Source organism: Manis javanica, chromosome 11 (genome assembly GCF_040802235.1).
Source record: "Manis javanica isolate MJ-LG chromosome 11, MJ_LKY, whole genome shotgun sequence".
Classification (NCBI taxonomy): Eukaryota; Metazoa; Chordata; class Mammalia; order Pholidota; family Manidae; genus Manis; species Manis javanica.
In genome coordinates this window covers 100,956,797-100,980,771 of record NC_133166.1, presented here as the reverse complement: position 1 = coordinate 100,980,771, position 23,975 = coordinate 100,956,797, and the positions used below count along the sequence as shown (strand labels likewise).

The window sequence follows — 23,975 nt, the reverse complement described above, 5'->3', positions numbered from 1 at the left end:
CTATCTTGTCTCTGTGTTCATTAGGACTCTGTGGAACAAGGACCCTAAACAAACCCGTTACACAAAGGTAACCCACTTATGTTACTGTAGGGACCTTGGGAAGAGGGCTCTGGTTCCTCGTCGCACATGTCCCCCGATCGCCTGTCCTCCACGGCCCCACTTGTGCAGATCACTCCGGTCACAGCATTTAGATTCAGTGTCGTCGCACCCCAAGTCTTGTCCATTCTTCACCATTTGAAAGGCATTGAGCCCTTTTCCAGGCCCCCATGCTCTTGGCCTCTGTCTCACTAAGTCTACCTCTCAGTTTTTCCTGAATCGAAGGGAATTTATGTTTGTGTCTGACTTTATCCCACCCTCAGAGAGCAAACCCCGAAGGACCGATGAGCGTGCAGCCCCCACGGCAGCCCCCTGTGTGCTCCCAAGCCCTCCATCGGCTTTGGTCCCCATTTTCCTTAACAGAAAAGAAAACTGGCTTGAGCAACTATCCCACCCATGGGGAGAGCCCGCATCCACCACTGCCTCTCTCAGGGTGCTCCGGAGACCACTGCCTCTCTCGGGGTGCTCCGGAGGGTTTATCTTTCCACTCACCACTCCCACCAACTTTGCTCCCTCTGAAATCTCACTCCTGCCTCAGCTCCTCAGCTCCTCTCCTCTCTTTTGTGCACAGACCTCTACGGGGAAGATTAGCCTCTTTTGTTTTATTTCCCCAGACACACTGCAGTGAGGCACTGGTGTGCTGCAGGCTGTCACTGAACTTTCCCTATAACACAGGGGCTTGAAGTGTTAGGAAAACCTACTCAGCACGGAAGGCATCCGTCCATGGTCTTTGAAGCCATTACCGGCTCCCGCTCCTAGGAGTTCCTTTTGGTTGATGCTTATTCTGGTTTCCCCTGAGCCAAGGATGTGTAGGTGACTAGTTTCCATGGGAGGTGGCCCAGTAGAGCAGTGTGAGTAAATGTGTCATAAGATGGGGAAGGGAAGACAGATTAACATGGAAGCATGAGTCAGGAGGTCATTTTTGTTTCTAATGGGAATTCAATCATGCTGACCACCCTCTGGAACATAATTCTGAGTTGTCCTTCTGGGATAAGGACTGAAGATCTTTATCCACCTACACCCTCTCCTCACTGGTAGAGGTTTTCTCTAACAGCACTGACTCCCAGAACATGTGACCACACTGCAGGCCACCCAAGCACCCTCCTGAGGATGGAGACCTTGGTAGGGTAACCGATGGCTCTCTGGGGCTGCTTGCAGTAATTTCCAGGGCAGGGATGTGGGTGAATCACCGATGGCATCTGCTACAGTCCTCTTCTCTGTAGGGCTCTCTGGTTGATGTCTGTTCTGGTCTATCACCCTCTCTCTACTCACATCTCTCCCTTATCAGCCCTTTGCTTTGTTTGCTTTTAGTTAGCTCCAACACAATTTCCTTTACTTTTGTAGAGCGGGTCATGTAGCCTTCTGTCTTCCAGTGCACTTTGGGCCTATAGTAGTATCTCTTCTCATCTGCATTCTCACAAATCAAATATTGGCCAAACCTGTCTACAAAACAATTAAAATTACAAAGAAGTAAAAAATACATAATCCATTAAATATTCGAGTTTCCCCTTTTTGGTCCAGGGCATGGGATGTGGCATGAGGTCCCAGGATGCCCCAGACATTTTCTCAATGAAAGTGCATCATCATCTGCTCGTGTAGTTTACATGTCTTGCGCATTATGAATTTCATGCTCCCATTTTATTCACTGAAAATATGATCTATATAAGTAAAAGAGACCTCTAAGAATATAGGTGAGAATAAGAAGCCTCCAGAGCCTTATCAGAAAATTTAGAAGATAAACTTGTTCAACCTGGTGCTCATCAAGGGTTGGAAGAAGAGGAAGGAACAGCCTGGATAATCTTACACCAAATATTCAAAACACATTTTAGAACATACAGAAAAGTAACTGCCATTACTTTTAACAGAAGCAATGGTGGTGGATAAAGACCTCAAGTCCTCATCCCGGAAGGACAACTCAGAATTTTAAAAATCTACTTACTTATTGTGGGAAATGTGGCTCCAGTCAACTCCTTTATCTTGGATCTCACAGACACTACTGCTTGGACCAATAGGCTATATCTGAATAAGGTAGGTCAGAAATTTGAGTGGAGTTTGTCCTACTCTAAACATAAATTGTCAATGAGGTTTGGACAAATGCAATTCAATATTTTAAAATGAAAATATAGTGCTGTCTCGATTATGCTTACTATGTGGGCCAGCCTGGTGTCAAATTTCATCGTATCAACGAGAAATCTTACTTGTTCATATTTTGTTCGTTTGGTTCATTTTATTTTTTTTTCACTCATTCACTTCAACCACATGATTAAGCTTTTCTTCAGCACCAGATACACATCCATAACCAATAAAGTAAATGACAGGTTCTGCACCCCAAATCTTAGGACTCCACTTAGATCAAATGCTCTTTCCTTAGCAAGCCACAAATCAAACAGTAAACACATACTTGAATTTGTTATATGCTTTCATTTGAATTAATGATCCAGACAAATCACGAATAAGAAAACTACTTTGGCCTCTAATTTGAATCTTCTTTCTGGTGCTAGAGTTTGGCTTATTCTCATAAACCATTAATTCCTGGTTATCATCTCATTAGTCTTGATTCTGACAAGTTTCAGTCTTTCTTCCAGGACTTCTTACATTAAAAAAAAATTGTGTACCAATTTACCCTGAATATCAGTGAAAAGTTCCTGAATAAAATATCACACAGAATTTAAAAGAAGAAGATACCATGAGCAAATATGCTTCTTGCAAGAGTGAAAAGAACCTTCAAAATTAGGGAATATATTAATATAAAATATACTGTTTTTATACTTTGAATGTATGCATCCTCCCAAAATTCATATGTTGAAGCCCAACTCCCAGGGAGGCTGCATTGGGGTAGCTAAGGTTAAAGGGGGTAGTAAGGGTGGGCAAGGGAGCTGGGGCACTGATACAATCACTTTTATCGCTCATGAATATTAAGGTTTTCTTTTGGGAGGTGTTAATTCCCTGGTATTTTTTGTCTGCTGTGGGAGTAGCAGAGTGGCCTTCAATGGCTCTGGAAAAGGCCTGGGTAAACCAGTAGATAGTGGCTTTTGGAAGTTGTCCAGAGCATGCCTACTGATATTAACAGGAATTTGAGAGTGTTTGCTACACACTTCCACAGAGTGGATGCTCTCATGTCTGTGTCCTTGCCTTCCTACTCTGTCTTGGCTTCTTGGATTCATGTTCTCTTCTCTCTTTATTTCCTCCAGTTACTGGGATACTTTCTCAAGGGGCTGCCTAGGAAATGATACATAGAAGATGAAATGATACATAGAAGGTAATATTTTGAGCCCCTGCATATTTGAAGCTGTCTGTATCCAAATTCTTAATTGATAATTCAGCTGAATGTAGAAAACTGGGTTAAAAGTAAGTTTCTTCTGGAACTTTAAAAGAATATCTTATTTATATACTAATTTCCACTATTGCCATAGAGAAGTCAGGAACTATTTTTATTAGTGATCATATATGATTTTTTGATCTCTTTTCTTCTCCAAGGAAACTCATCGTTTTTCTGAGGAATGATCTTGGTATAGTTTCTTCAGTAATTTTCTCTTCTCTTTGTTTCTCTTTTGTCTTTATGGATGTACTACTGATCTGATGTTGAACCTCTTTGTCAATCCTGTAATTGTCTTATATTTTCTTTCTGTTTCCCACAGCATCATCTTTATCTCACCCCTGCCCCAAGTTCTTCAGGGATATTTTCTTGACTTTGTATTTCAACTATTTCATTAATTTTACAAAATGTTCCCATGACTGCAAACAGGCATTCTGTTCTTTACGGATATAATGACTATTCATAATCTCACAGACTCTTAGTAATAGTTTCCTTGGAAGTTCTATTCTCTGCAAACTTCTGCTGTTGATGATTCTAGGTTATATGTTCACATTTAAGGGTGAGACCCACGTAAGCTGATTTAAGTTCTAGGTATATGGGGAGATTAGATAGGGAGCTGTTTTTTGCCTTCTTGGGAGCTATAGCAGAGGCTGCTAATCATGTCCCAGGGTCCACTGTCCCCGACCTGCTTTAAGTAATAGAACTACTGTCACCCTTTTAAATATCAGCAGGTCACACAGCTCCTCCGCGAGGGCCTCAGAGCAACCTCTCAATGGGTGTGACTTCCTTTTCACTTTCTGAAAAAGGAAGCTGCTTACCTTCTACTTCCTCTTTTGCCCTATGAGGGCTGAAATGCTGACATTTGTGCTGTTGGCCCAGTTTCCACCACGCTGATGAAGACAACGCCCTAGAGGATGTTGGAGCACCAAAGAGGAAGGGGTCTCATCTCTGGATGACCTCTTTGGACAGAGCTGCTGACCAACCCGAATAAAGCCCCCAGCCTATTTACACTGCAACATCACTTCCGCCCTGTCAGCACTGGGAGAGTTTAACTTTCTTTCTTGAAATGATTACTCCCATCCCTAGGAGTAGAGCAGCTGCATTAGTCTCCTTCTTTGAAATACAATGTTTTTTCGTCCTCCATGACAAATTCATCCTTTTAGTTCCCTTGGAGATTTGCCCACAGTATATGTTGAATAATTATATCATAAATAAAGAGTGTATGAAGTTACACGAGATGCTAATTTGGCAATAATATAGCCCAACAAAAGATGAGTTAAAAATTTCTGTTGCTAAATATTGTTCTCTGACTACAGGGAAACAAATATAAGTGTATGATTTATTCTCTCTCCAGGTTTACTGAGAGAGCCCGGAGGGAAGGAACTGGTGAGTCAGAGACTTTCAAATGAAAAATATATTTGAATGGGGAATATAGATTGAGCTGCCATTTTGTAGTGAGGGAAGCACAAGTTCCTAACAAATGATGCATATTTATGTAACCGAAAACTTTTCGTGCTGAAGAGGTTTCTTAAGCAGTTTTTCATTCTTTTATGTTTATCTCAGTACCCAGTACAAACTGAACAATTTCAAAAATTTTTTTAGGATATAACAGTTTATAGTAGATATACATAATTTGAACTTGTTCACATAAAAACAAAAAATCAAAATCATGTAAGAGATAGAAGTAAATTTACTAAAATTCAATTTATGTTAGTAATTTTGAGGGCATTTATTTTCAGTAAAACTGAAGTGGGAAATATAATGAATCAGTTTTTTAATCTGAAAAAGAAACATTAGGGGAAGCTTTTTTTGCTGTCATGAAAATAGAAAAGAAATTTATTGTAGGGCTTATTTTACAAGGAACAGTGAACAACATAATAGATAATGCCTTCAATTTCAGTTCATGTGTTCTTCAAAAAGCCAAATATACCATCTCTTTAGAAAACAGATAATATAGTAAAACATGAGTCAGCATTGATAGCTCTGTAAGGAGTTAAGTTACTGAGGTCCAGGCACATATGTGCTAACGATCTAATTTTGTAACAAAGATTAGACCCTAGAATACAAAGAAGAATGAATAAATACTATCTCTCTTAAACTAGTCGTCTCCAGATTAGCTAGATTTACATTTACATCTATGATCCATTTTGAGCTATTTTGCACTTCATGAAAGGTAAGAGTCAAGGTTCATTTTTTTTGCATGTGGATGTCCAGTTGTTCTGATACAATTTGTTGAAAAGGCAATACTTTCTTCACTCAATTACTTTGGCATCTTCATCTACAATTAATGAACCCTATATGTGTTAGTGTATTTCTAAGCTTTATTTTTTCCATTGGGGTTTAAGTCCATTCCTATGCCAATACACAATGCATTGATCATGTAGCTGTAGTAAGTCTTGAAATCAACAAATGTGAGCCTTTCAACATTTCATTCTTTTGAAAAGTTGTTTTGGCTATTGTAGGTCCTTGGCTTATCCACATACGTTTTAGAAATAGCTCATCAATTTCTGCAAAATAACTGTTGGAATTTGGATTGAAATGCTTTGAATTTCTGGATCAATTTGAGGAGAATTGGTATCTTAATAATGTTGAACCTTCCAATCCATGAACATGGTATATTACTCTATTAGGTTTCCTTTGATGAATGTTTTGGAGTTTTCAACTGCCATGCCCCATATAGAGCTTCTGTCATTTAAAAAACTTTTTATGTTGAAATAATTATAGATTCATAGAAAGTTGCAAATGTAGTACAGAGAATTCCTATGTACTCTTTACCTAGTTTCTCCCAAATGTTACATATTTGAGAACTATAATAATATCAGTAATATCGGGAAATTTATGTTGGTTTCATCTCTGTGTGTAATTTTTTGCTATTTTATCACAGTGTAGACTCATGCAACAACCACAGCAGTCAAAATACAGATTACTCCTTCACTACAAAGACTCCCTGAAACACCCATTTTATATTCACACTTAATCCTCTTCCCTGGCCCACCATCCCTAACACTGGCAACTATGAATCTGTTCTCTATTTCTACCATTTTGTCACTTTGGCAATGCTTTACAAAGTAGAATCACATGGTGTGTGATCTTTTCAAAATAGTTTTTGTCACTCAGCATATTGCCCTTGGGATAGTAATACTTTTTAAATTTCAATTTCCAATTTTCCATTGCTAGTATATAGAAATATAATTCATTTTTATATATTGACTATGTGTATTGTGACCTTATTAAGTTCTTGTAGGTTTTCTATAAATTCTTTGGAATTTGTGGAATAAACAATTATGTCATCTGCAAATAAACACAGGTTGTTTCTACCTTTCGAAACCATATGCCTTTTATTTATTTTTCTTGCCTTGTTACACTAACTAGGACCTCCAATATATTGCTGAATAGGAATGATGAGAGTAGATACCTTTGATTTGGTTACTAACCTTAAGAGAAAAGCACTCAGTGTTTCAGCATTAAATGATATTATTTATAGATTTTTTTTTTTACAAGGGTTTTCTTACTTTGATAATTCTCATTCCAAAGGTCAGAGAACTAATGTCAAGGTTCTACAAACTGCTAAACACTTGAGAGCCAGGTGGGTCCGTAAACCCAGTGGGTCACTGTGAGGTAAACCTGAACTAGAAATCCTTTTATTTTCTGGCCCCTGTAATTCCTATTTTACCTGGGTTCATGGTGACATATTCTGTTCCCAGGTATCAGAGATCATTCAGATCCAACAAGTCTCTAATAGGTCTAGTGCACAATTACTTAAGTGGTTTACTGATGGTTCCTTTGGGGAAGGACTGGAGAATTACCATATACACTCGCTATAGAGTTATTTGGTACTTCCTTATAGGGTTCTGTCTCCACTTTCAGTGGATTGGTGACAAAATTACCAAGAAGGACAAGATAATTGGGCAAGATATCATGACTTTTTATTGGAGTGGTTGACCTCAGTCTTTGGATAATTCATTCTTGTTCTCTGTTGATTATATATCAAGCAATACCCATGTTGGCTGACTGTTACCCTAAGGAACACCATATTTTATTAACCCTCTTCATAGATTCCTACAGGTCAGGGTGTTCTCTTCTCTGGCTGCATCCCAATCTTGCTCGCCTACATGCCTTACTCTAAAGAGGCACTCACTGTCAAGGTCAGTGCTTGTACAACCCTGAGAATGAGTGCCTTCTTTAATTTTGCATCCTAGGCACATCTCTTGCATCATCCTAGTCCTGGCCCCTCCTGTATTTTTCATCCAACCAGCTTCTGAAGATTAAGTGCTGTCACTTAGCCCTGCTATCCCAGGGTTCTGTAATTCCTACTGCTACTAGGTAGCCATGTTCAATAACAGCATCTCCTTCCATAAGATGCAGCCTACGGAGGGCCAGCCACTATTGAATTTCTTTATAATATTGGTTCCTGTCACTGGTGTATTCTTATTGCTCTGTTAATGGTACATGCCCAGAGTTCTTGTGAAGAAAATAGCTGGTGGATCTTCTGGTTTTAGAAGATAAATCATTCTAATATATCTACTTTCCTGGGCCTTTGATCACGTCCTACTTAGTCTGCTGAGGCAGTTATGCCACCGCCACACCATTTCATGTTGACCATCATTTTTCCTCAGCTTACAAAAGCATCCCAGAAGCATATAAGAAAGGATTCCCAGGGTTCCCGCCAGGGTGTTAAATCCTGTGTTAGGGGAGAATGTCCCCATCCTGACAAACTCTCCCTCATCCAGCTGTAGGAAATCTTTTCCGAGGCATACTCTCTGGACTCCTCAGATACTGGCCGGGCCCTACAGATCCTTCACATGACTCCTTTCCTCTCTCTCAGCAGGCCCAGCACAACCACAGTTCATGCTGAAAACTGACTCCAGCTATTAGTTTAATGCCTAGAGGGTACCTGGGGGCTCATCTTGAGGAAGGCAATGTGGCTTTATAAGTAAATTGCCACATGTCTCTCCTCTTCATGGTCTTCAAGCAATGGGGGCACTATCTTATGGCAAGGGGAAGCGGGCCAATGATACAGGTTTTTGTGATTTAGGAGGGATATGGGTTCAAGGTTCTGCAGTGCATCTATCCAGATATTCTCCTGCCAAGTCTCAAGGCATCACTCCTTCCATAAGGACTTCCACTACTGACTTTTAGTAGGAGACTTGCTAGGGCTAAGAATTCATCCTTTATTGACGTTCTACTATTATTTCATGATTATATCCTGAACCTGGTTCTTAGCATGATCAGCCTTCCAGCTACCTGAGATAGGGGTTTCTTTAAATACTAAGAAGGAGGGCTTCTGGCTTTCATACTTGGATTCGCATTGTGATTGATTGCCTCGAACTTTCATTTTCAGCTAAGGGACACTGAACCCGCATCAGCAATACCTAGCCACCCAGTTTCACAACCCTTATTATTGCCATTTCCACTGCACCTCTCAAAGGTCAGAGATACTGCATAAGCTAAGGCGTTTCCTCCCATCTGTGCCCCAGGACAGTTTACTAGGTGAAAATGTTCATAGTTGAGATGCGACCACGAGCCAGAGCACCAGCACTCCACTTACCTCCAGTGAGGGGGTCTTGACTGCCAGTTGGCTGGTAAGTGACCCAATTCTAGAGTCTCATTCTTAGAGTTCGCTTCCTGGGTCTATTTGTGTTACAAACTGTTGTCGGTCAGTTTCTCTACACAAGATTCACATGCATGCGAATTTCTGATGGTCTGCTCTTCAGGGAAAAAATAAGCAACACTATAAGGAATGAAACAGCAGGCTAAGGAGAGAAGGTTGTGAGCAAGGATGTGTTCTGGGGTGAACGGCAGCCTTCACTGATCCATGGTGGGCTCTGGAGTGTCAATGGCACCACAGAATTGTCCAGACTTGAGGCAAGGAGTTGGAACTTTTGTATCCTAATATCATTTGGGCTGGGCTGCTCCTGGGGGTCAGGGTATAACTACCTACGTACATCAGAATGAGGTGGCTCCTGTCATCCCAGCACTTTCTTTGCAGAAGGTCACAGGTCTAAACCACGAAGTGCAGCGCTGTAAGCATCTGGAAGGTGGGCATACCACTGGGTAAATGCTAACAATGTTGATCTGTTCCCAGACAGTTGGTTCAGGGTCCTGACAGGAAACCATACTGGCCAAAAAAAGTGAAAACTCTTTTCACACTTTAAAATGCTTGGATTTTGGAATCAGTCTCGGGTTCAGTATTTAGCCACTATTAATTCAGCTTAGCCACTATTTATCTGGGAGGTTTGGGGGCAGTTTACTGAATCTCTCTGAACCTGTTTCCTCATCCAGGCGATGGGGAAGATGACAGCCCTGTCACAAGGTTTTCTGAGGTCAATTATGATAACTTTTGTAAAGTTCTGGTACACTGCATGCTTCAAGATTAAAAGCAGATGAATAAAAGTTTCTGGTTAATCATTTAAATTGCTTCTCTTTACTGTGGTTCCTCTTTCTAAAGGAAGCAACCATTTAGTGGACTCACTTGCTTTCCTTTCTCACTAGGAGCTGAAATTTAATTGTGCTTTCCTCAATCTTCCAAAGAAGTTCACTCAGTTGTATTTTGTAATTCTTCTCATTTATTTTTGAGAGATAAGCATTTTGGCTGTTGGAGTGTCACAATTCCAGTTCAGCTGAGTAGTGAAGATCACCTTAGGACAATTACCAGACCTTACTCTTTTGTTCAGACAACTTAGTCTCTTCCAGGAACAGATATCTGCAGTTGGTGGGCGAGATACAGAATCTAGGTCAGTAGTTTCATCTGTCCCGCTTCAGGAAATTAATTTTAGGATATGATTGGGATGAATAGTCAGGCAGTCCCAAACGGGTAAGGGAAACAGTCTTGGGGTTAACAATCTACAAAGAATAATACATGTGTTTCCCAGCCAGTCGTCTTTTAGTGCTTAGAGACAAAATGCTGGACTTCGCCAGCAACATTCAGATATTCTGAAAATCATACTAGACCTGCCTTGCTTCTTAATCCATCATCCTCAACCAATGAGTTTTCAGTGCCTGCTTTTTCTGTGCTATAAACACAGAGTAGAAGAACTTCCACACCAGAATAGTTTCATAGATCAAATCATCTGGTGTTGTATGCACATCAGAAAACCCAGAAATCAGGGAAAATAATTTCCCACCGAAGTATTGTAAGAATAAGTATTGTTTGGACTAGATTCCCGACTACTTGCACACCTAGAGACTTGTATTTCTCTGTTCTGGCTAGACTGTGCTATCTAGAAAGAAATTTAATTTTTTAGATTTTTTTAAAAACCTGTTCTTCTAAATACCCCTGATTGAAAAAACTACTTCCCTGAACAGACACCACTTCTCAGACATTTTATTTTCTCTCATGCCATGACTTCTAATTCCTGTAGAGCCTGGCACATACACTGTGCATCATGAGTTACATTCCTCTGTGCCTTGTGCTCTTATTTACTTAGAGAGGAACCATGTATATATTCAGAAGGGAACTCACCGTACAAACACCATCCAAACAGCAAGGCGGTCTTGGGGTTGCAGCAGTAAATACAGACAGAATGCCAGTGGGCTCTTGCATTGAGCTCCAGACTCTGCGCCCCGGAAAGGGGGCCTCATCAGCTCACCCCCGTCAGAGTTGCGCTCAGCACCTGGCTTTCTAATCACTCCCCCTGACCTTCCCCTTTAGTGACCCACAGTCGAGGCTTTGCAGAGGCTGATTTCCTTGGCTTAGGCACCAATTCAGTGCTTAGAGGACTTTTCTTCATCTTGGTTCAAGGTGTCAGGGGACGCTGAGCCCAGTGCAGCACGTCTGGAACTCTACCTTGCCCCCCAAAGTACACAGCACTTCCCCAACACTGTATGTCTTTGCGGTCTTGACCCTACAGCAGTGCCCTGCTGGCCTGTGTGGCGAGTACAGTGGTTAAGGGGAAAAGAAGGTCATTTCTCTAAGATAAGGAGAAAAATACCCAGTTAAAAATGATCAGATAGAGTTAAATGGTGGTAAGTCATAACTTTTTGGAGAGAGTACAATAAATGATGTATTAATAAAACTGAACAATTAAAAAATATAAAAGATATTCTAATTCAGAGAGCAGCTGTTATTATATCTAGGATGACAAAGTGTTGCCATGCAAAAATCCCTGTGAGGAATGATCTTTAATTTTCAAATCAATTTCTTATATTTAAAGACTCGAAAATGCTTACAACAAATTTACTTTCATATAGGTTAATTATGCCATTGACAATCTTTGTTACTGATGGATCAGAAAAAGAATTTCCAGCCATACAGCAAAAATATTTTCCATCATTACAAATACGGAGTAAATTTTCTAGAGTTAAAATACAGGGCAGTTTGTGGATTGTAAACTTTTATATAAATAGAAAGCACTGTTATTGAAATGTACCAACGTGTTTTGCCAATAAATGAGAAAGGAAAGGTTTGAGAGAACTTAGCAGAACTGTTTGAAGACGGGTTGTTGTGGAAATTAATTAGTCATTATATTCTTTTAATGGAAACATCCTTTAAGCTAAGTGATGTTTTTCCCTCTTTTGTTAATTCACATTATTTTTTTATCTGAAAGAATTAATTTTCATAATAAATTTAAAATATTTTTAAACATATTGCCTGCAATGAGCTATCTTGGCATCAAATGGAGGATTTGGGATGGCTTAGAGGGAAAATCCTGGCACTAAAATAACAGCTGAAAGATCTTGTGTGAGCTAGCCTATTAATTTAAAGATCTGGAAGCCATGCTTTCTTCATCACTGAGAATGGTGAGGGGAGGAGCATGGATTTATTAAGGAAGTGTCTATATTTGGAAGATGATTTTTCACTTCAGATGCATGAAAATTATTGAGGGACAGTATTAACTTAGGGTATAGAGTCAGTGCAGGTTAAAGAACTTCATGCTCAGGGGAATTTCAGTGCCCCCATTTCATCTCCGGTTGCCCCTCTTGGAGTCTAAAGTGGTAGAGGAAGCCCTTAGCAAGCTTGTCAATAAACTTTCCATTGTTTCTTCCTGTTTGCTTTTCTTCCCCTTTCTTTTCTAGTCCTCACATCTTCCAATGACCCATGGCCCTAACCCTCTGAAATGGTGTTTAATGCCTGCCAGGTCTGACCTGGATCGCCCTTTCCGGTTCTGCCTACTGACATTTCAATGTCTTTGGTTTGGGGGAGGGAGTTAAAGAGTTTTCTAACTGGTTCTGAACCACCTACTTCATCAGTTATATGGAGCTATTATTGACTTTGTAAGTAAGAAGAAGGGTTACTTTGGCTGTTCTTCAGCCAAACTTCCATTTAAAGGCCTTTAAACATCCAATGATGCCATATAAAACACATATGCAATGATCACCACAGAGAGCAGAAAACAGCAACATTCCGGGAAGTACCAATGGATTTTGAACTGACACAACCAACTGACTTAATCAACTGAATTTAATCCCTAACTTTGATGTATGTTACTGGCACTCTGCAGCTGTGAACTTCTGTAGAATGTGGCCCCTCTAAGTTGTGTTTCCTTTTCTCTAGAATGGGTATGATGGCCATACTACCTTAGAGAATTAATGTGAGAATAAATGGTATAACATATATAAAATGATTAACACAGTGTTTAACAAGTGGTTAAGAGCTCAATAAATCACTCCCAGTGATTTGGTCAAGGAAATGATATATACCTCAGCAGTGTGAGTTAATAACAAGTCCTATAAAATGGGAAGAGTCCCTCACTCTGAATTGGTGGATAATTAAACTCTAGCTCATTCTTTTCCACCCTTCTTTTTCACCACTCAAGATTGCAGAATATTTCCCAGCATTGCTTATGGATCCTGTGAAGATGTGGGTTCATTTTTATCCTTTACTACTGTGGTGAAGTGTGAATGTGACGAGGATTTGTTCTGGTTGGAGAGGCTAAAATCACCTGCAGAAATTCACACTGTCTCCAGCTCCTAAATGTAAAGGCAACTCCAACTTTACTGACGGCCCTTGGTAAGAAAGTAGGAGCTCCATGAAAGTTCTGATAGTAGAGTCCTCCCAGCCAGAGGTGGTGCTTAGAATTTTGTAGTTGATTTATATATTCATTTTGTGGAGTTAATATTTGCCTATGGTATTATATCTGAAAAGTTTAAAAAACTTTAAACTTCCATCACTCCAGTTTTATCTAGTTTCACCCAGTTTATCACTCTTGAGATCATGTGTTACCAATGTGTATATTGTCAGAGGTCATCTAGAAGGCCACTTTCTGCTCCTTTTAATAAAAGTTTTAATTTAAATGTAACATACTACAGAACTATGTACAAATCTTAGGTGTACAGGTGAACAAATATCACAATGTGAACCTACCAGGAAACTCTCTCCTATGGTGAGAAGCATTATGATTACCAGCACCCCAGAAGTGCTTCACATGTCCTCTCAGTTACTCCCAACTCCACCCCAAAAGAGGTCACTATTCTGACACCATCGGTTACTGTCGCCAACCCCTTAACTCTGTATAAAGGAAATTATACAGGTATTCTTTAGTGCTTAGCTTCTTTCTTCAACATTACATTTTGGAAGATCATGTCTTACAGGTAGTGGTAGTTTATTTTCATTGCTTTATAATAGTTCTTCAGATGCATATACCACATTTGATGTATCTTACAAAGTTTGAGTTTTTCATGTTTTAGGATGCTATGAATAATGCTTTTATGAACATTCTTATGCATATCTCTTGGTACAAATGTTTCTATTAAGAATAAACTCAGGACTATAGTTCTTATGCATATCTCTTGGTATAAGTGTTTCTGTTAAGGATAAACTCAGGAGCACAATTACTCCTTCATGGAGTGTGCACATGTTCACCTTCAGTAGGGGATGCTGAATTTTGTTCAAAAGTGGTTATAACAATTTACACTTCCACCAGTAGTGTGTGAATGTTCCAGTTTTGATAAACTAATGTTCTAAATTCCACCTTAGTTCATTTTGTCAATCTTTTCCTTGATGTTAGAGACTTTTGTGTCCTGTTTAAAAAATATTTGCCTGCAATAAGACAACACAAATATTTTATATCATCTTCCAGAGCTTGATTGTTTTGCCTTCACATTGACATCTGCAACCCACTTGGAATTCCTATGTATTTATGGTGGAAAGTAGACATCAGGGTTTGTTTTTCCCCAATGGGTGATCAATGCACCATGCACTAGTTATTAAATGGACTGCAGTTTCTACACTGTTATCATAACTCAAATATCAATGTACATATAGTTCTTTGTCTTCATTTAGGGATAGCAATTTTTAAGTTGAGAATATTGGTGAGGATTTAGCAAAATTTTAATGAGCACCTGCTTAAATTTGAATGATGACTCTTATGGATAACTTCCAAAATCCTTAAAGTATCTCATGCATGCCATCACCTTCTCTTAATGAAATTGACCTGATAGGAGATTTCTGGTTGACCACTTAGATTAGGGGTGCCTTTTTCAATCACATTGCTAACAGCAACTCAAGGGGCAAATGACCCATCATTGTCTCCATTCAACCAGGAAGATATCAAGGAATTGAGAATAAAAACTCCATACCTTTGGTCATGAGATGAGTGAGGTTTTGAGATGTAGTAGTTTTGAAAACTCAGATTTTAGGACCACAATACCAGGGTTTGTATCATAGCCATGCCACCTAAAAGCTGTGTAACCTTAGACAAATCACATAAACTACCTGCTTCTATTTTTTCTTTCTAGCAAAATAGAGATAATAATAGCATTTCATGTTGATAGTAGTATTTACAATGCCATGATAATTATTACTAATTTTATTGTTATAATCATGCTGTAAGTGGAGGTAAAGAAAAACTCTCAGTGTACAATCATAATTCACAATCAGTATTTTTCACCCCTCAATATTCACTATTGTAAGACCTAATTCTGAGAATCACAGAATGATCAAAACTGTGTTTCCATTACAGCTCTGTGTCTGAAACCAAAGATAGAAAATGGGAATCTGTCTGGGAATAAAGACAAGTATGTTGATCCTGAAAATGCCGCTGTCCAGTGTGACTCTGGATATCGTGTGGTTGGCTCTCCAAGTATCATCTGCTCAGAGAATGGAACCTGGTACCCAGGGGTGCCCACATGTGAGTGGGTAAGTGGCACACAGTTCAGGGTGTCCTATCACATTCTAAAAACGGGAACCTGTCCCAAAGCACTGCCAGCCAAGATGGAGATCTGGCTTTTGTCAGGATTCATTTCTGAGTCGTTTGAATCACTTTTGGAATCAGCACCTTCATCCACAAAACACTCAGCGAGCTTGTTTAGACAACGTCTAACTCTCTCTACAGCAGGGAGGAGCCAAGCTCCGGGAGGGGAGGGGTCCATAGATGCAGGTGACCCGGCCCCTAGCTCTGTATTTCCTACTGCAAAAGCCATGCTCTTGCGTGTCCACCAGATCTAGTGCTCGGGTGTCCCTGCCGGGGCGCCGCGGTGTGTTCTGCAGCACCATCCTTCCCTGCTCCGGCAGGTCCTCGTTGCTGCCTGAGCGCAGTGCCAGAGGCGGAACGCTGCTGAGTCACAAAATGATCTTTTCATTTCTTTTCTCAGTCCTGAGGGGTGTCTTGATACTTGAATTTTGCTGTCATCCGTGAGGTATCCTGAAGGAATCTTGACACTTTCACGGTTTGGAAAGAAGCCTCTCAAAATTCATCCCTTTCTCTCCTTTAGGACACCCATAAGGGCTGTGAGCAGGTGCTAGCGGGCAGAAAACTCAGGCAGCGTCTCCCAAGCCCGGAGGCCATGAAACTGGCCCTGGAGTTGTACAAGCTGGCTCTGGAGATTGGACAACTGGGCAAGAGAGAGACTTGAGGAGGACTGCCAGTTAGGAATCAGCACATCTAATTCCCCTGACCCCCCAAGATGGAGAATTAGGTACAGTTCTCTCATTAAGAACTGTACTGTTCCTTAAGTAGTTATTTGCTGAAAGCAGTGTCTGTGTTGGGCATGTCGGTTCATATTCTTAGTGCCACAGAGAATGTGAAACTTTTGATTTATATCTTAACTCAGCTTAAGCGTCTGTGTTCCTGAATTTGGTGGAACAGCAGAAATAAATAATCACTTGTCAAAAATCCAATCTCTTTGTGTTCACTTTGATTCCTGGATAATGAAAAGTTAGTGCCGCATACAAATCACTACCTGTGTTTCTCTGATTAACTTCCTTTTCTGTTATCATCTATCTCAGGGTATACGTGGTCTTTGAAAATATACACCTGTGCCTTGTCTGAGGCACCCTTACCCTACTTTTTCACTTCCTAATCACCCTCTGGTGCCAGGTCAAACATCACATCTCCCTGTTAGTCTTCTCTTTTTTCTTCCTATTTGACATCCAGTACTTCCCTGGAACCTCTCACTTTCTCTTTATACTTTAGGGACATGTGGTTTGCTTGACAGCCCATCCACCCAATAACAACCAACTTGAAATTCTTCAAAAGGCTGATCTGTGTGTAACCCAAGTAGTCCTCTCGGGAATTCCCAAGTATCCCAACTCTTTTATTCAATATTTTAATTAAAATGGCCTTTGTATCCCTCTTAGATTGGATTCCCCCAAAACAGACCCTGACAAGAAGATTCATGTGCAAGTAACTGATGAAGGAAATGCCCCAAGGAGAAACGGGAAAAGGAAACAGGTGGACAAGGCGGGCCAGGGGTCAGGGCCGCTGGGCAGGTCTACAGAGGGTGGCTTAGCCTTGTCCCAAGAGGGAACTCGGGACTACAAATTGGTTTAAATTTTGTCCCAATTGCAGGTAAAGAAACTGGGTTTTCATTCTGTCGTGCCAGTGAATTATTGGTGGAGGGCCATCCAGCTTTCCCTCTGTGAGAACAAAACTATCAGGCAGCCTGAGGGGAGTCTGTCCAGCAGAGGAGGTCTGATCGTGAGAAATCCAAGCACACAGAAACCTGCAGAGGGGTGCAGAGAAGTGGGGAAATGATCTCAGGAGGCCAGGTGGGCTGGCTCCTCAGTGATTATCCCACATGTGTCCCTCTTACATCTCTGGATATTCTTGGGAACCTTATCTTTCTGGAAGTCACCTCTTCCAAAATTTTTGCCTCCTCTGAAATCTCATTTGCTCTCATGCTTGCTTACCTGCTGTGGCTGGCCCCTGGTTCTCCACTGCATTTTGATCAATAATAGAGGACATCGTCTCTTCCCCTTGATTTCTTCAACACAGCACTCACACAAGAGAGCTATGCAGCAAACTTCAACTAAAGCTTGAGAGTTAGCAGGACACATGGCTGGCGACACAAGACTGGGCTTCCACTTTGAATATTACATGACTCTGATCTTAAAAGGCTGTTACACAAAATTTAAAAAGGAAATCTGAATATCTAACTGGCTTTATTAAACAATCCATTGACCAGGCAGCATCCCATCTAGCAGGCAGAGGGAAACTCCAAAGAGCAACAGAAAAGGAAAGTTTTTTTTTTTAAAGCCCAGAGAGGGAGACCATTAAAAAAAAAAAAAAGGAATTTAGTAGCAAGGAGCATTATTTAGGTAAGCTCACCCTCCTGCAAGGGAAGGGTCTCCCAGGGCTCTACTTCCAGAAAATTCCAGCTTGGCTGATTCAAGGTTGCATTCCTGAGAGGGTTGAAACTGCAGTTCGGTTAGGTGTTAAATCTCGGTTCATCGACAAGGGAGCCTTAATTCTAAGTGACTCGGTTATGCCCCTGTGGTTTTTCTTCTCAACAGTTCCCCCCTTTGATCAGACTCTCAGCTGAATTGAGATATGTGATTACAATGTAAGGCGTTAACGCCGCTCTCAGCTCCTGTTCTGTAGGTCCCCAGCTTCTGTTCATCCTTTGTTTTCGGTATTCACAAATCACGATGCTTTGTTTCATCTCCGAGATAGTCAAGTTATGACTTGAGGTTCACAGTTTTTGAATCAGTCTTCCTCTTTGTTCTTTTTCTGATGTTCCAGTCTCGGGGAGACCATTGGTGTCGTGGTTAGAGGCTGTAAACATGCATTTAAGGCTTTTGAGAGACTACAAAGTGCCAGGGAGATTTTTAAGGTTATTATAAGTAGGATAATTCCCAATATTTGGAGAACACTTTGTAGTCCTGGGAGGCTTGGGGATTGAAAAGGGTAGGTGAACTTTAAATGGCCACTAGGGCTGCATTTCTAATTCTGCAAAGATTTGCAATATGAGCATAGTCGCTTTTAATTTCTCAAAGAATCCGGTTGTAGCCTGGATGTTAAAGGACAGATATACTCATCCATCTATGTTGGAATATTTATTTAGATTTTAGTTTTCCCCTGGCTATTCAAGGAAATAACAACAGTTTATCACAAAATCCCTTAGAGTCTTGCCAACTCTGGGAGGGGCGTAAGAACCTTCCTTCAAAGGTAGATATGGGGGTGTCTATAAGGTCATTAACTTAGCAGACTTTTGTTTGTGATCATGTTGTGGATAAAGTGAAGGTTCCTGTGGCAGGATTCTCAGCTGGCCCTGGTTGGCTAGCTCACTGCACATGTGTGGGCAATGTGTCCTTATTGACTCTATATAAAGAGTCCTGCCTGGTTCTCTGGATGGGGGCAGAGACAGTGGAGGTTTACAGACGTAAATCTAGTGCTCGACCTACCACGGGATAACAAGTTGGGTATAAACCTTTTCACCCCAAGAACATTCTACTGTCATTTCTTTGGTCACACTGAATCCACAGTGAACTTGCCCAGGGCTGAAATCCACTGGCAAGACAGTTTGTGATCATGTAAAAGCAGCTTAGATAGAGGATAACTAGACTGAGTGCTCAAATGAAGGAAAATACAGGAAAATTGTGAGAATTACAGAAGTATTAGGTACCTCTTATATTTAAAAAAAATTTATCAGCTTTTTGTATCAAAACTCAATGAGGGCATTTTTGGACTTTTGAAACCTTTGCTTTTACATGCATTTCTTAAATGATTTTTTTCTAATTGGAACATTCCTTATAACAACCATTGCAATTCTAGGTTGCTTTTAGTGAAATTTTGCCAATTCTGTAAAGGTTCACCACTTCCAGGACCATAGCTTTTAGACATAACATAGCAGGTAGCCAGAAACTGAAGCATTTAACTCTGGGTTTTAAGGGTTCTATTTTATTATTATTTATTACTTAGTCTTTTTTCTAAGCCCTTACCTCATGTATACATTAATAAAAACTTGTAGTGTGGAGGAAGAGGAACTGTGGCCACCAGCAGTAACCACAGACCTGGTGGCTGGGGAAAGGATCAAAGCAGCAAACCTCAAAGAATGGGGACTGTGGATGGATCCCAAACGGAGAACCGCAGCTGCCACCAGTAGACTGGAATCAAAGACCAGAGTGTAGAAGTTACTGCAGATTGGCAGCAAGAAACCCATGCAGGCATCCCCAGCAGTTCCCAGCATGGGCTGAGCCAGCTGACTCCAGCCAACAGGGACTGTGGACTGATTTGGGAAAGAGATTCCATTCCAAATACCTGGGAATTGTAGACTGAACCAAGGGCTAAGGACTGGCTCTCTCTGTTAGAGCCTCCTGTCTGTGTAGACTGACCCTTAACCCTGGATGAGAAAGCCAATTAGATGGGGAGCTCAACTGAGATGAACCCAGCAGCCCTTGGAAAGGGTGAGAAAGACAGTGAACTCACAGGGTTTATGCAGTGCCAAGCCTGTGTTCCTCATTGTCCCCAAATGCCATGAGAAGTTTGATTTTGGTCCTGATGCTGCCACCAAATCTGTTCAACAAAATTCAACTATGTAAATTTGAATATGTAGTTTGCCCTGTTAAAAGATTCATGAAACAGGCAGCATCCCATCTAGCAAGCAGAGGGGTGCTCTAATGAGCTGCAGACAAGGAAAAGTTTTTAAAGGCACAGAGAGAGCATTAAGAAAAAGAAAGGAATTTATTAGCAAGGAGTGCATTATTTAGGCAAGGTTCCCCTCCTTAGAATGAACGGTGTCCAGGAAATTCCAGTTTGGCTGGCTAACAGTTACATTCCTGAGAGGGTTCAAATTGCAATTGGGTTAGGTGTTAAATCTTGGTTTACTGATAGGGGGGCCCCAACTTTAAATGACTTTCCCTCTCTTCTCTCCATTGGCCAATGTCATTTAATTTTATATTCTTTCCTTGATTACTTTATGGTTTTAAATAATGTACCTAAACTTCTATTATTTATGTGGTTTTTCTTATTAACACAAGCATTGCTTTCCTCTGCCACCAGGAATATTTCCTGGCTGACTCTGTCTGCATGACACTATGAGCCTCTGGTCTCTTCTGGTCTGACATTTCCCCTTCTCCAATCTCCTTGTCACACTTCATCCATTCTTGTTCCCACTGCCCCAAAAACCCTTTTCCTTCACTTAATTAAGGAAAACACTTCAGCTTTCTATTTTCCCCTAGTCTCAGGGCTTTTATGCCCCCAAATTCATGAATGTACTTGCATTTTTTTCTTCTTCATATACAACAGTAATATACACACAGCAGTAGTACAACTCCTTTTGGGTTCCTGGACACAATTCCAGTGTGTGTCGCGCGCACGTGTGTGTGTGTGTGTGTGTGTGTAAGGAGGTCTTCCCACATACTACACAAGCAATTCTCACTTACCAGGAGGGTGTCTGAGAGCTCAACTCAATTCCGATGCTATCTGCCTGGAGGCAGCACCAGATTCCCGGGTTAAGGGCTCCGTCCCACAAGATTGCCCTCCACCCCCCAAGTCTAGACCCAGTCAAAAGCCCCAGGCAGTTAGCTGTTCTTCTGACCAACTGGGTACAGATTGGAAGTTCCAATAACCTCCCCCTTAGGTTCAATTAATTTGCTAGAGCAGCTCACAGAACTCAGGAAAATACTTACATTTCCCATTTTAAGAAAGGATACGGTACAGGATACAAGTTAACAGCCAGATGAAAAGAGACATAGGACAAGGTCCCAAATGAGGGAGCTTCTATCCTAGTGGAGGTTGGGGCCTGGCTCAGTGGCACATGGAAGCTTTCTGGGTCCCCAGAGTTGCATGGTTCTCTGACAGAAAAGCAGCAGGCAAGAAAGAGATATGTTCTCCTGGGTTTTTGAGGGCATCATTGCATAGTCACGATTGATTCAGCCTCCAGCCCCTGCCCCTGGGTGGGGTCCAAAAGTCTCTCATTCACATGACAAGACACCCATCTTACCTTTAAGGCTCCGAAGTGTTTTCAGGAACTGTGGGTGAAGACCAAGTGTACCTGGGAAATATATATTTGGTCATCTGAATGACCAAATACATGTTTCTTGTAACTCATTTTATCGCAGGACTCAAACAGAGAGCCATCCATTCCAGGTCTGGGCACCAAGCCATAGAGAAGATTCAGGGGAATCTGAAATAAGAGTCATTCGTATTTCCTTCCCTGCAGTTTCTGTGGGGGTCGGTGTGATGACATTTTCATATTGGTGTGAATTACACCACAGTAGTTTTATTAATTCTAAGTTAATAATTATAATTATGAAAGTAATATATGCATATGAAAAGAACTGAAACCTTACAAAGGCATTTATAAAAAATGAAAATAAAGTTCTTCCCTCTTTCTGCCACAGTCATATTCTGATTGGTTTAATCGTTCTGAAGAGGATGCACATACCATATCATTTGGCTTTTATCTCCAAACTGTATACTTTGATTTTCTGCTACAAAATGATCAATTTAGCTTCTACTTCGCCTCTCTTCTCTCTCTCTCCATTGGCCAGTGTCATTTAATTTTATATTCTTTCCTTGATTACTTATCTTTATGGTTTTAAATAATGTACCTAAACCTCTATTATTTATGTAGCTTTATTTTTAATAATTTATTAAAATAATACCAGCAAATAATTAAAAATCAAATAACCCAAAAAGACTTGTAATGAAAACTCTAGTATTCTGACCCATTCGTTCCCACCCTTTGGTCTCATTACCTCAAAATCACTTTCAACTCTTTTAAGTCTTTCTTAGGATATTTATCTATGTATTTTCAAATAATATTCTTATTCTACTCATGTTTATTTATTATTTTTAACCATTGTGTACTGACTTACTATCAAGAAAGAACAGAGTTTAAGCCCCTTACACATCATCTTTTCTCACAGTGTAGTTATATTCCACTCCTCGGTTAAATTGATATTCAGTGTTTACATTGTTATGACTAAGCAAATCTTGGTCATTGCTAAGCCATAAGCAAACATAGATCTCTGAATATGTTTCCTCACAACTCTTTAATTTTTATGGCATTAATAATTTATCTTGTTTTCTGGTTGAGTTTTCTAGGTCCCTGTTGCTGATTCTTGGTACCTGCTGCAGTAGATCTGTCACAGTCTAGCAATATATTTCCTAATGCTCAGATGCACCAGATGCTGTTGAGATCCCACACAGCTCCCCACCACCGTTTCTGGAGACTTCCTTCCTAGGGCCTCTAGTCAGCGGTTCTAAAATGAACCATTTGTTTTCTGTCTTGGGTCTTCCTTTTGTTCTCTTTTTACTCCAAGTCCTCATCTGTTTTATTTCCTCCTGGTTTTGCTGGAATGTATCCTTCAGACAGTACCCAAGAAAAGGTGCCCAGGAAGTAAATCTTTGAGTCCTTAAATAAAATGTCTCCACCTGCTCACTCCCCCCATGCTTACAATTAATTACCAGATTGCTTGTTTATAGAAGTCTAAGTTCTCCCAGAATTTTGATGGCATTTCTCCATCATCATGTACCTTCCAGTGCTGCCATGGAACAACCTTTGATATAAATTTGATGACTTCCTCTCTGTCTCTGTCTCTGGGGGATTTTCGTATTTTCTCTTTTCATGCATTGGCCTGGGTACTTGCTCGGACTTTTTTTTTTTTATCTGGAAATGCATGTGCTTTAGATCAGGGGAAGTTTTTAGACATTTTTTTCTGTGATTTTCTTTTTTTATTTTGTTTGGTCTGACTTGTGTTTTTTTTTCACCCCCATCCTCAAACTCCCTTCAGTAAAATATTGTTTTAATCTTTCTTTTCTGCCCTACTTCCCATATCTAATTCTTTGTGTTCTACTTTTTGGGAGATTTTCTTGGCTTTGTATTTTGAGACTTTTATTGAAGTTTAAAATCTTTCTATTTTAATTTCCAATAGCTTGTCCTTGTACTCTATGTATTCCTTTTAAGTAGTATCTTATTCTTTCTTTGTGGATACAATATTATTTTTTCTGTCTCTGAAAACAATTATAGGATGGGGTTTTCTGGCACATTCCCTGTTCTCTGCTCATATGAAGGATTAGGACCTTAAAATATTGACTGATACCTCTATATGCATAAGTGAGGCATCTCTAATGGGGAACTTCTTTGTAGCATCATGAACTGCTACGTTTAGCTATTTGTCTGCTTGTTCTATTTTTAAAGGGGACATATATTTACAGGTCTTTCTTTTGGGAATGTTTAATTTTTCCTGAAAAGATTTTTATACTGCCCTCCGTTAACCTTAGTCTTTCCTCTTGAGTCTCTAATATGTTATGTACTATGTAAAATGAAGAAATGAGTGCTTTTAAGTTTATGTTCAACTTCACCACCTTATCCATCTGCCAACCTATATGTACATACTATTATTTTTATATTGCATTTTGATACCACTTTGATTCTATTTAGAGCACTTGATTCCATT

General features: G+C 40.3%; 1 long non-coding RNA gene across 1 annotated transcript; it reads left to right on the top strand.

The window, feature by feature from the left end:
* The first annotated feature begins 8,839 nt into the window (after nucleotides 1-8,839).
* LOC108408265 (uncharacterized) lies at nucleotides 8,840-16,464 on the top strand. The gene is made up of 4 exons (XR_005060551.2): nucleotides 8,840-8,994; nucleotides 13,168-13,361; nucleotides 15,313-15,488; nucleotides 16,064-16,464. It is a non-coding gene; the product is annotated as an uncharacterized lncRNA (long non-coding RNA).
* The last annotated feature ends 7,511 nt before the right edge of the window (nucleotides 16,465-23,975 follow it).